The 12,877-nt window shown below is 46.9% G+C and overlaps 1 protein-coding gene across 1 annotated transcript in view; it reads right to left on the bottom strand.

Annotated features, from left to right (window-relative positions):
• Window positions 1–731, bottom strand: part of LOC108789536 (zinc finger protein 774-like) — an 11,045-nt gene extending 10,314 nt beyond the window's left edge. Inside the window, exon 1 of the mRNA XM_018559575.1 lies at window positions 547–731. The gene's annotated coding sequence lies outside the window, so the exon portion shown is untranslated. The remainder of the gene's footprint in view (window positions 1–546) is intronic.
• Between the last annotated feature and the right edge of the window lie 12,146 nt (window positions 732–12,877).

The following is a 12,877-nucleotide window of genomic DNA, read 5'->3' as shown; positions in this document are numbered from 1 at the left end:
CACACACACACACTGGCCATGCACACTGGGCTTCCCTCACACACACACACCGGGCATGCACACTGGGCTTCCCTCACACACACACACATTGACCATGCACACTGGGCTCCCCATACACACATTGACCATGCACACTGGGCTTCCCATGCACACTGGGCTCCCCTCACACACACATTGGCCATGCACCCTGGGCTCCCCTCACACACACACATTGGCCATGCACCCTGGGCTCCCCATACACACATTGACCATGCACACTGGGCTCCCCCATACACACACACTGGCTCCCCCATACACTCCGCTGCCACCCCTCAGCCCCGCATTCTTCTCCCCGGTCATCCGTCCTCCCCGGACAATACACAGTCCGCACTCCCCTCCTCGTACAGGCCGGCGGCGCCTTTCAGCACATGTCAGGCCTACTACAGCCCCAGCGTGCCCCCGCTGTCCAGTCATTGTTGTCCCCGGGCAGCACTGGCTCTCTTTGTCACCCAGCCCCTGCACACAGCGCCGTGCCCGGACTTTCCCGCTATGCCGGGATCATTTTACCTTCCCCAGCCGCACAGAACACCGAGGCCGGGCCGTCCCCTCCGGGCCAGTCCGCTCCTGCAAACTTTCAGCCAACTGAAGTGCACCTCGCTTGCAAAAGCTCAGCCATCTTTAGCTCCTTCCCATCCCCCATAGCGCCTCATTCCAGCGGCCTTACCATCCCTTTAAGTCAAGAGCCTTAAAGGGGATGGCGAGAGCTTTGTTATCTACAGACAGTAACTCCTCCTGGCCGTCCTTAAAGAGGCCGCGCACATTCCTAGAGCGGCAGATGGTGCTGGAGGGAGATGACTCCCATTCAGCAGGCCGGGCCGCAGACAAAGGCCATTCTGCTGGAGGAGAGAGGGGGACATTCCTTCCATTTCATGTACTCATAACAGACATGGGAGGCTGACATCTTTACAGGGATTTTTATGTGGAACTCATAATAATATCAGTGACCCCCCCGCCCAATACATAACATTGAGAAGCAAACATGCATTGCCCTATATCTTCAACCTGATTTGTGATGCACTTTGTATTAAATGTCAACACACATTGTGATGTACTATGAAGTGTTTTCATTAATTAGCACTTCTGCCTTACAGCACTGGGGGTCCCCGGTTCAAATCCCAACTAGGTCATCTGCATGGAGTTTGTATGTTCTCCCTGTGTTTGTATGGGTTCCTCCCAAACGCCAAAGACAAGCTGGCAGGTTAATTGGCTCCAGTGTACATTGGCCGTGTGTGCGCGTGTGCGCGTGTGCATGTGATCTTGGAATGTAAGGACAGGGATTGGTGTGAATGTGTAGAATGTAAAGTGCTGCGTACTCTGTCAGCATTATATAAATACGAGGCATAAATGTCAATGGAAAACGCAACAAGCAAACCGCAAAGGTGTAAATCCGGCCTACATAAAAATATACAAAGCTAGATTCTAACCTTTGCTTTTTTACTTGATGCATTTTCTATTAAAGTCAATGGATACACATTTGGCTGTGTGAAAGATACCGTGTTTCCCCGAAAATAAGACACAAAAAATATATTTTTTGGCTCCAAAAAACACACTGGGTCTTATTTTTGGTGTAGGTCTTATTTTTTTTATTTATTTTTTAATGTACAACAATCCACACTTTTAGAAAACAATACTGCTGCCTTGACTCCCAAATATACATACTGTGTAGTGAAAGGGCTCTTGCGAGGTGTAGTTCTGGGGGTGTGCCTATATCACTAGGAAATTAACTCCAACATCATCCTCTGCAATCATTTTACAAGCCTAGTGATGATGTCACAGGGAGCATTGACAGTGGCGTCTCACTACAGGAACAAAGTAATACAAATTAGGGATGTCCCGATGCCACTTTTTCAGGCCCAAGTACAAGTACATCCCCTCATGTACTTGCCGATACCAATTACCAATACTTTTTCTTAAAGGGACAGGTGACTTTCAATGATCCATAGTACAACTACATGTTATGTACTATGGATCATGGTTTAACCTATTCAATTTAGCAGTAGAGAATTGTAACTATATTGCTGGTGTGTAGTGGAGGTGTGTGCTGTATATATGCACTACATATACATTACACACGTCCAGTACACTATAGCAATAGATTTACAGCCAGCCCCATCCCAGCTTCCCTTACTCACAGTTTCACGTCGATCCCTGTTGCCTCACGTGGTGCCTCTTGTAGTCGGCGCTGGGCAGGATCGCTGCATCGCATCTCGGTGCTCAACTTGTGGGAGGCGCTCGCAATTCTGCCCTGCTAACATGAATGGGTTAAATCATGATCCATAATACATATACAGCACATACGTCCAACACTGCAGTAATAGAGTTACAATTATCCCCTGCTAACATGAATAGGTTAAATCATGATCCATAGTACATAATAGTACATAACATGTTGTTGTACTATGGATCATTTAACCCATTCATGTTAGCAGGGGATTATTGTAAATCTATTGCTGCAATGTACGGGACATTTGTGCTGTATATGTACAGTACATATAGATATACAATTCTGCACTGCTAACATGAATGGGTTAAATGATCCGTAGTACAGGGCTACATATCATGTACTACGGATCATTTAACCCATTCATATTAGCAGAGGATAATTGTAAATCTATTGTTCAGTGCATTCTATATGTAGTATATAGTACATGTACATATAGAGTGCCTGCAACAATACATTTACAATTATCCTCTGCTAACATGAATGGGTTAAATGATCCATAGTACAGGGCTACATACAGATCATTTAATCCATTCATGTTAGTATAATTGTAAATGTATTGTCTGCACTGTATTAGCAGTGTGTACTCTATATGTACTCTGTAGTACATATAGAGTACCGTATATACTGCTAATACAGTGCAGGCAATATATACGGTAGTTGCTTAATAGAACCCCCCCCCTCAAATCTGCCCTCACTCACTGTGCCGGAGAGAGCAGGGACGAGTCAGCGGCAGCGCTGGTCCACTGGGAGGAGCGCCAGTTGGGGTTCGAGCGTCGCATCACTGCTGCTCCGGTGGGCAGCGCTCCAAGCGGGGTCATCTCGCAGTCTCCGGCCAACTAAATTAGGACCCCACCTGGAGCTCCGCCCACCGGAGCAGCAGTGACGCTCGGCGAGGTAAGTAAGAAAAAAAAAACCATAGCGCAAACTTCGGCGCTAGGCATCGGGGAATTTTGACAAGTACAAGTACTTGTCAAAATGCCCTGTATCGGGCCCGATTCCGATGCTAGCATCGGTATCGGGACATCCCTAATAAAAATGAATGTTGGGGTGTGCTCGAGGGGGATTTATGGGTACATTGGGTAATGCCCGAACATACACTTTGTTGCTCCTTAGCACTTCCATGAAGTTTTAGTATTGTCACTGTTCCCATTCCTGCATGATCTACGCTGAGCGGGCCAGAGGGAGCGCCACAGACCCACTCCTGATACAGTCCATATACCCGCTGCACTCAGAACCTCTGCTCCATCAATATAAAGTGGGTGCGTCGGATGTCGACGGATGGCTACCGCCTCAGTACATGAATAGAAGAATGGACACCGGCACTCCAATAGCCCAACAATAGATGTTGTGGCAGGATTCTGTGCCGGCAGCTGAATGTAAACAGCAGGCAATGGGCAGTGAAATAACCAGCCTGCTATTGGCTATTTCAATTTTGCAATAGCCGACTGGGAATTAAACCCACCCAATGCCTGCTGTCAATCAACAGAGGAACAAAAAGTTATTCAGGTCTGCTCCTATGCTGATTGACAGCAGGCAGTGGAATGCAATATCCAGCCTGCTATTGGCTATTGCAATAGCCAATAGCAGGCTGGCTATTACTTCCCCTGCTATCTGCTGTTTTTTTTGTATTCTTAAGAATACTCAAACAGAGCTAGCAGCTCTGAGGCTGTTGACTCTGTTTCTACATAGATTTTCTGACCGTCTCCTTCGATCAGCTGATCAAGGAAGGCTGGCCAGACAGCGACACCCACTGTGCAAGATTCACACAGTGTTTATTATCTGTAATATCTGTATATTTAACCAATAATTTAAAAATCTGAGAATATCTGCCCCGATTATTGGTAGATCTGATAAATTGGTAGATCCCTAATACTGACCCTGTACCTCCTGTGACGTTTCCAATCAGGAAGAGCTGACATCAGATGTATAGGAGAAACTGCAGACTGCACTCATGCTACCTGGCTTTAATATCACAGTACGGAAGTTGCTGAGGGGCCCCATGATCTACAGTTAGGCCCCTGTATAACGAGAAGGCCCATCTGTAGATTATTTGTGCACAACAGTCCCACCATTCACCAGGAAAATACAACCATCCTGATTGTCATTCCCCAACCAAGACCAACTGGTGACGGTTCCCGTGGGGAGCTGAAGGGTTCATATGGGATGACCAGGCAACAATAATCTAACCTCAATGGCAATCTTATTGTGACCCTATCATTACAGTACACATACTGGGCTGACCACATGCAGTAAAAGTAGGCAATGAGCTCTTAGATCCTAGTTCACAGCTGATAATGAGATCTGCCAGAACAGAACAGAACAGACAGGGTTCATTTATAGTAAATATAACTTCCCACAGCCCCCCCTATAGCATTACACATGGCGGAAGCCAGGTAGGATTTTTAAGCAAGTAAAAGCACTTAAAATGTAAGGAATTTTTAAATAATTTTGTAGATAATGCAATGCGAATGGAAACATCACAAATATAAAGTATGTGTTATCCCAATTTGGCTGCAAAAGTGGAAATACACTTTAAGCCTTAGCAATTCTTAGCCACTACGGGGGACGTTGGAGGCTTTCTCTTCTCTACAGCCTGAAGCCTGATATCCCCATTCTGTATAGAAAGCCTTGTGTTAGACTGTGCTTGGGAATGTATTGAGGCTTCCATCTACTTTGATTAGTGCTGGCCCTGTCTCATAGGATTGTAAACAGTACAGTCATGTGACTGCCAGCACTCTAATGATGGTGGATGAGAACTGCAAATCTGATCGCTGAAAAACAAAAGAGCAGATTAACTGAAGCTTCAGCAAGAGCTCATTGCTCGCTTTTACGGCATGTGATCAGCCATGTCGCATCCAGCACCGACTGATGCTGTAGAGAAGGCACAACAAGCTGTTCCTATCTTGACGTTAAAACCATCCTTGAGAACCTGCAGTTTGAAGCCTCCTAAGGAAAGCAGGGTATGGAGCATGCACATCTCCCACAAGCAGTACTCAATGCCAATCAACAGGCCTGAGCACTGCATTACATAATTCTAGGCAAATAATAGAAAGTCAGTATTTCATTTATATTATTATTATCATTATTCAGGGTTTATATAGCGCCACCTGTTTGCAGGGCCGTCCCGAGGCATGGTGGCACCCAGAGCGGGTACTGGGTGACACCCCACCATGACGTCATCGTGCAAACATGTGACATCATGCGCTGTTACCTGCCAGCGGCCAGCTTGGTGATGGACGCCGGCAGAGAGAGGAGGGGACATTCACCCCTCAGGATAAGGTATGTTGTTGGGTCCTATTGAACAACTGTCGGACTCTTGGTCCATGACCGAGTGCCCGACTTTTCTGAGGGGGTTGGCACCAGAATGACTGTCAGTCATTTTGGTGTCACCCCCTCCAATGGTGTCACCCGCACCACCCTAGTGACGCCACTGCCTGTTTGCGCAGCGCTTTACAATATAAGGAAGACATTGCAATTACAATACAAATAAAGACAAGATGGTAAGGAGGGCCCTGCCCGTGAGAGCTTACTATATAACTTTATGGTCGGGACTCATGCAGCAGATTGGAAAAGTGGGATGCACTGCCATTGTAGGGGCAGCCACCTTATGGTGCCTGAACCATACCAGCCTTAGTGTTCCTGATATTATGTTGATAATGGGGAAGGGGAATTGTAGAGGATGGGTGATCATGGACCAATGTAAGTGGAGGAGAGGAGGAGATCACTGTAGACAGAGGGAGGATAAAAAGGAGACAGAATGGCACATGGTTATTGACTAAAAAGGGGGTGGTAGAGTAGGCAGAATGGCATCTGCCTAGACGAGGCAGAGTATAAGCTGATCATGGCAGGCAGTGGATGGTAGAGAGGAGTGGCAGCAGTGAAAGCAGAACATAAACTAATTGTGGGTTCTGGAAAGTAAGAGAGGATGCAGAGCATGAGCTGATCAAAGACCAAGATAAATGAAGGATCTGTCTGAGTACAGAATATACAGAAGGTTTGGCAAGAGCTGACCATAGGCCACTAGTATTATTATACAGGATTGATATAGCGCCAATAGTTTGCACAGCGCTTTACAATATAAGGAAGACATTACAATCACAATACAATTCAAGACAAGTAAGGAGGGCCCTGCCCGCGAGGGCTTACAATCTAAAAGGCAGGGGAAAGTGATACATGAGGAGGTAGCTGTGTGGGGATGAATTGTTTGAGAAAGTGATGGTTGAACAGTTAGGTTGAGGTGGGATAGGCTTCCCTGAACAGGTGAGTTTTCAGGGTACGCCTAAAGGCAGTCATGGTGGGAGACAGATGGACAGGTTGGGGTAAAGAGTTCCAATGGATGGGAGAGACTCTAGTGAAGTCCTGGAGGCGAGCACTAGTAGAACAGAGTGGAAGCTGAACATGGACAGGGGATATACAGGTGAAACTCGGAAAATTAGAATATTGTGCAAAAGTTCATTTATTTCACTAATGCAACATAGCCGTCTACCAGGAGATTTTGGAGCACTTCATGCTTTCTTCCGCAGACGAGCTCTATGGGGATGCTGACTTCATTTTCCAGCAGGACTTGGCACCTGCCCACACTGCCAAAAAAATTCTGAAATTGTGGATCTGGGTTTTCATGAGCTGTAAGCCATAATCATCACAATTATGACAAATCACGGCTTGAACTATCTTGCTTTGCATGTAATGAGTCTATCTCATATATTAGTTTCACCTTTTAAGTTGCATTAGTGAAATAAATTAACTTTTGCACGATATTCTAATTTTTCGAGTTTCACCTGTAGAAGGGAAGATAATTGTGGCTGCGGGTCAGAAGGCAGAGTGAGAGCTGATTGTGCTACTCCCTTGATGAACTTCACAGCTTCCAATAACTTAATTGGAGAGCCCATCAGCTGCTTGAGAGCACAGTTACTGCTCTAAAGAATTCTGCTGTGTGGTGCCAGGCAGACTGCACAGGGCTGTAGGTAAATACAAACTACAATGAAAGGGAGGAGGTACAAAAATGATAAGTGCTTTAAAAGGGCACTTATCCTTTCAAATGATCATGGTTTACTCTATGCTATGCAATAGCAACAATCAATCCCAACTTGTTTATTAGTCCATTCAACATGTGCCCAGCTAAAGAATAATTATTCAAACATGAAGGTTTCTGATTGAGACCCTGTAGAGGCATTTAAGGATTTGATAGTACACCGTTGTAGTGTTGTAATACCGTATACAAAAGGTTGGACACCAATTGTCAAATTATATGTTTCTTTATTTCCATATTGAAAATGCCACCCATTCACTTTGTCGAATTTTCTAATATCCCCTTTATTTATTACAGGTATTTATATAGCAACATCAGTGCTTATACATAGCATTCATTCACATCAGTGCGTATACATAGCATTCATTCACATCAGTCCATGCCCTCAAGGAGCTTACAATCTAAGGTCCTTATCTCCCATGATATGATCAATTTAGATAGCATGTCTTTGAAGTGCGGGAGGAAACCAAGGCAAACACAGGGAGGAAGTGTGAACTTTGGCCTAGCCGTGACCTGAACTGAGAACCCCAATGCTGCAAAACCAAAGGGTTAATCACTGAGCCACTGTACTAGCCCCCTTTATCTAACAACATCTTCATGATTCACATCAATGCTAAATGTGTCCCCCTTTTTTTTTTTCCACAAGTAAATTTTTATTGTGATAAGAAATATCAAACAGTCATGGTACAAGCAAGTATACACAAATAAAGTACCTAACATGAAGTAAATTCTGCATAAGAAGAGGAAGCGAGGGGGAGGGGGAAAGTCCAGGGGACAAGCCCCTTTGAGTCCGAGGAAAGAGTAATCTGAGCACTTTGCATTGACGACCAGCCTTCGCACCCATTCTTGGGAGGCAGGGGTGGGGTACCCCGTATTGGTATGCCCGAACGTTGCTAAAAGGTGGTGTAGTCATTCCTAAGAATGAGTGGGCTCTACGCTACAGGGGACCTTGGCTATAGGCTGGGCCGAAATTCTAGCTTTATGTCCAATGCTTTGCACTGATATCAGAGTGTATGGTATGAAAGAGATCCAATCTGGGTGATCCAATTCGAGATTAGTGGGGGATTGGACTAGAAGGGAGGATCAGAGAGGATGGGGGTCGGGAGAGGAGAGGAAGGGACATGGAGGGCTAGGCTATAGTGGAGAAAAGGAGGGGAAAGAGACAAGAGACAGACCTTCTTACATCCATTCCCGCCCACCTCCCATCGACCCTGAGGCATTAAAAATGTGTGTTAGAGGTAGGTAGAGGTTTAGGGGGCAGTAAGAATGGGTAGGGAAAGGGAATAGATCCTCTGGGTTGAAAGAGTCGGGTTTTTACTGAATGAGGGTAACATAAGAGTCCGTGCCCTTGAACAGATGCCAGGCTGTCCAAGTTTTCAGATATTGAGGCGTGGTGTCTCTATCGTAAGCGATTCGTTCTTCCATGTTTGCCACAGTGTCAACCCGTGCTAGCCATTCCCTGATTGTCGGTGGATGTGTCGACTTCCAGTGTCTGGGGATCACGGTTTTGGCTGCATTCAGTAGGTGTATTACCAGGGATTGTTTGGTAATATGGTGTGGGGAGTTAAAGTGGAAAAGGAGGAGGGAACCTGCCGTCAATTCTAGTGTGACACCTGTTATATTCCTTATGAGCGAGTGTATGTCTGACCAGAAGGGTGAGATGAGGGGGCATGACCACCAAATGTGGAGGATCGTACCAACCAGCAGGTGTTAGGCGTGTTAGGGAAGATGCGGTGTAGCAGCTCGGGAGTTTTGTACCACCTGGACCTCAGCTTGTAATTAGTTTCCTGGATCTGTACATTCAGGGAGCCTTTCAGCAAGAGTAAGTCCATCCTCTCCCACTCTTGTGGGGAGAGATCGGTAGATAAGTCTTTTGCCCATGCCTTAGTAGAGGGTGTGGGTGGCATTGCGGAGGAGTTCGACAATAAGGAGTAAGTCTCCGACACTGTATGAGTAGCCCTGCCCGGGGACGTGCAGAGCTGCTCAAGGGCGGTAAGGGAGCATGTAAAATGTTGCTTAGTTTGTCTATCGTTGAGGAAGTGGCAAAGTTGCATATACGTCCATAATGGTAGAGATCCGGTGGAGGTGTCAGAATTTAAGTCGGCCAACGACCGAAACTCCCCTTGGCCGTCAAAGAACATTTTCGCGGTCGGGTTGGCTTCTGGGGACCAAGAGTGTAGGAATGAGGAGTGGAGGCCTGGGGGGAAAGTGGGATTCATACGGACCGGGGTAAGAGGCCCAAGGGTCGATGAAACGTCCGCGGTCCTGCACATGGTGTCAAAGAGGCATAAAGAGTTGCCTATCGTAGGGTGAGTTAGCACTTCGGTCGGGAGTGTGGAGCGCTGAAGCCAGGGCCAGGAACCAATTGGTGATCCCGATTGGAGTTGCTCAATCTGGACCCATTCTTTATATTGGCCGTGCCTGGCCCAGTCTATGATACGTGTGAGATGGCAGGCCCGATAGTAATTCTGTACATGAGGGAGCCCTATACCCCCGGAGGATTTCGAACGGGTTAAAGTTGAGAATCCGATTCGCGGTGATCTACCTTCCCATAGAAAAGTGCGAAAAAGAGCATTGACCGAGGAGAAGAAGGCTTTGGGAAAGCGATGTACAGTCTGGAACATGTATAGCAATCGTGGCATTTTAAGGACTGCTGCACGACAAAACCAGGAGTATAGCCCCTTGTTCCATTCTTTCATATCCATCCGTAATCGGGATACTTGAGTGGCAAAATTAAGGGAGTATAGCTTCTTTAAACCAGTGGGAAGTTCGATGCCCAGATAGGCAATGGAAGTATCTGCCCAGCGGAAGGGAAAATGTAATTTGCAGAAGTGGACCAGATCATCTGGAAGGGATACATTCAATGCGGCTGATTTTGATAGATTGATTTTAAAGAATGAGATTGATGCGAATTCCTGAAGTGCGCCCAGTAGGTTGGGGAGTGATATTCTCGGCTGTGTCAAGAAAAATAGCAAATCGTCCGCAAATGCGGCCACTTTAAATTCTTTGTAGGACGAATGGAATCCGTGGATGTTTGGGTCGGAGCGTATCTTCCGAAGGAAGGGCTCCAATGCCAACACGAATAGCAGTGGAGATAGGGGGCATCCCTGCCGTGTGCCATTGAAAATGGGGAAGGCCTCTGACAATGTGCCGTTCACCCGGATCTATGCGGTCGGTTTGTGGTATAATAGGGCTATGCGGTCCAGCATACGAGGGCCCAGGCCGAGATGAGTCAAAGAGGCGAAAAGGTAATCCCACGCCACCCTATCAAATGCTTTCTCAGCATCTGTGGAGAGGAAGAAGCCTGCGTGGCCCCTGCTTGTGATCCAATGGTGAAGGCCTATGGCTTTCGTAGTATTATCGCGTGCTTCCCGTCCCGGAATAAAGCCCACCTGATCGCCATCGATTATGTCCGGAAGAAGAGAAGCTAAGCGGTTGGCGAGTATTTTAGCATGTAGCTTAACGTCGATATTGAGCAGAGAGATGGGGCGATAGCTTGCGCATAGGGATTCGTCCTTTCCTGGTTTTGGCAACACGACAACATGGGCTTCCAGCAGATGAACCGAGTCATGCGGCTGTCTGGGATTCAGGTCGAAAGCAGACAGGAAGTGAGGGATAAGGTGTTCCGAAAATGTTTTGTAATAGTGTGACGTAAAACCATCGGGGCCAGGGCTTTTTCCGGGTTTCAGCTGGGAGATCGCAGTTTGGACTTCTTGGGCTGTGAAGGGGGTTTCCAGGTCTGTTCTAGATGCGTCACTTAGGGGAGGGGGGCTGTGTTCTGATAGGAAGGAATTTATGAGTTCAGAGCGGGCGTTTTGGGCAGGATTGGAGGGACGTTGAGCAGCAATGCCGTAAAGTTGTTCATAAAAGGACCGAAACTGGGATGCTATCTGAGGCGTATCTAAATGTTTAGCTCCCGAGGTATCTACTATTTGTGAGACCGTGCGGGTCGCCTTTTGGCGTTTCAGGGACCTCGCTAGGAACTTCCCCGCTTTATTACTGTGCTCATAGTATATTTTGCTTCGGGATATAAAGGCCTTTTTGGTATTCTCGTGGATCAATTGAAGAAGGTCATTGCGGGCTTGGGAGAGTTCCGACAAATGGGATTGTGCCAGGGATCTTTTGTGGAGTTCCTCTAAGGTGGCTATACGAGCAAGTAGAGCGGCGCTGCAAGCTTTATTCCGCTTGTGGAGGAGGGCTTGAATACGAATGAATTCCCCCCTAATTACACTTTTGTGTGCTTCCCACAACATCAGTGGGGAAGAACAAGTGCCGCTATTCAGGGAAAAGAATTCTTGGAGCTTGCCTTGTATCGAGGATATGTGGTTAGGTTCTCCCAATGTAGAAGGATTCAATCTCCACACGTGAGAGCGTGAGGAGTATATAGGGAATGTGATGGTCACGGAGATGGGAGCATGGTCGGAAAGGATAATTGGTTCAATTGTGGCCTTTACCCCATTTTCGGCAAGTCTTTTTGAGAGAGGAAGAGGTAATCCAGTCTGGAGTAGCTAGAATGTGTGTGTGAGAAGAAGGTGAAGTCCTTCACCGTGGGGTGGAGGAATCTCCAGGTATCATGAAGGTTAAGAGACGTCAGTAGTCTTTTGATTGTGCGTAAGCTACGAAAGGGTACCGAAGATTTGCCATTGGAGGAGTCTAGGAGAGGATTCAACGGTACGTTGAAGTCCCCCCCTAGAATAAGTTTCCCCTCGGCAAAGTCCTGCAGCAATGAGCACGCTTTGCGAAATAATTGGGCTTGGCCAGCGTTAGGACTGTAGAGGTTAGCGATGGTAATTGGGGTGTTATGTAGCCTGCCTTTAAGAAAAATGTACCGGCCTTCCGAGTCAAGTAGTTGGTCAGTGATTTGAAGGTCAAGGTGAGCCGAGACAATAATGGATACCCCTTTAGCTTTGGAGGTAGCCGAGGTGGAGTGATAGGCTATAGGAAAATTGCTTAGTTTGGGTACGGCGTCTGACCTAAAATGTGTTTCCTGAAGTAACACTATTTGAGCTTTGTGGTGTGAGAATGCTCGAAGGAATTGAGACCTCTTTTCTGGAACGTTGAGCCCCTTGGCATTAATCGATACGACTTTCACTGTGAGAGGGGCATTGCGGGCGGTCGTGTTGGAATTATCCATGTTATTGGGGCTAAATGTAGGAGAGAAGGTGATGCGCTTAATGAATAAACAAGGGGTGGGTCAAATCTCGCTAAGAATGGAAGAAGGGGAAACGTAGGAGACAATAGGGATACGAGGAGGAAACAGTGAGGGTATGGGGTGAGGAGACATCAACAAGGGGGAGGATTAAAGATTAGAGGGAGGGAGATGTGAGGAAGGTAGGCAGAGACACAAGAGGAAAAAGAGGTGGAAGGCAAAGAAGGGGAGGGAAAGGTAAAGACAGCCCGAGAGATATGGGATATATCCCAAATCTCAACAGAAAGTAAGTCGCCGGGCTGATAGACTCGACACGCCAGGCGTGTTCGGTCTTGTGGGAATGTGACTGGGGTGGAGAACCAAGAGGTACTCTCAGGGCACCTGGGTCTTGCTATGTTCTAAGTGGGGCAAAGTTTAAGGGGGGTAGTAGATTTGG

This window comes from Nanorana parkeri, unplaced genomic scaffold, assembly GCF_000935625.1.
Source record: "Nanorana parkeri isolate BGI_ZX_2015 unplaced genomic scaffold, ASM93562v1 scaffold405, whole genome shotgun sequence".
Taxonomy (NCBI): domain Eukaryota; kingdom Metazoa; phylum Chordata; class Amphibia; order Anura; family Dicroglossidae; genus Nanorana; species Nanorana parkeri.
Note: the sequence above shows the minus strand (reverse complement) of the source record. Positions and strands in the feature narration are given on the sequence as shown.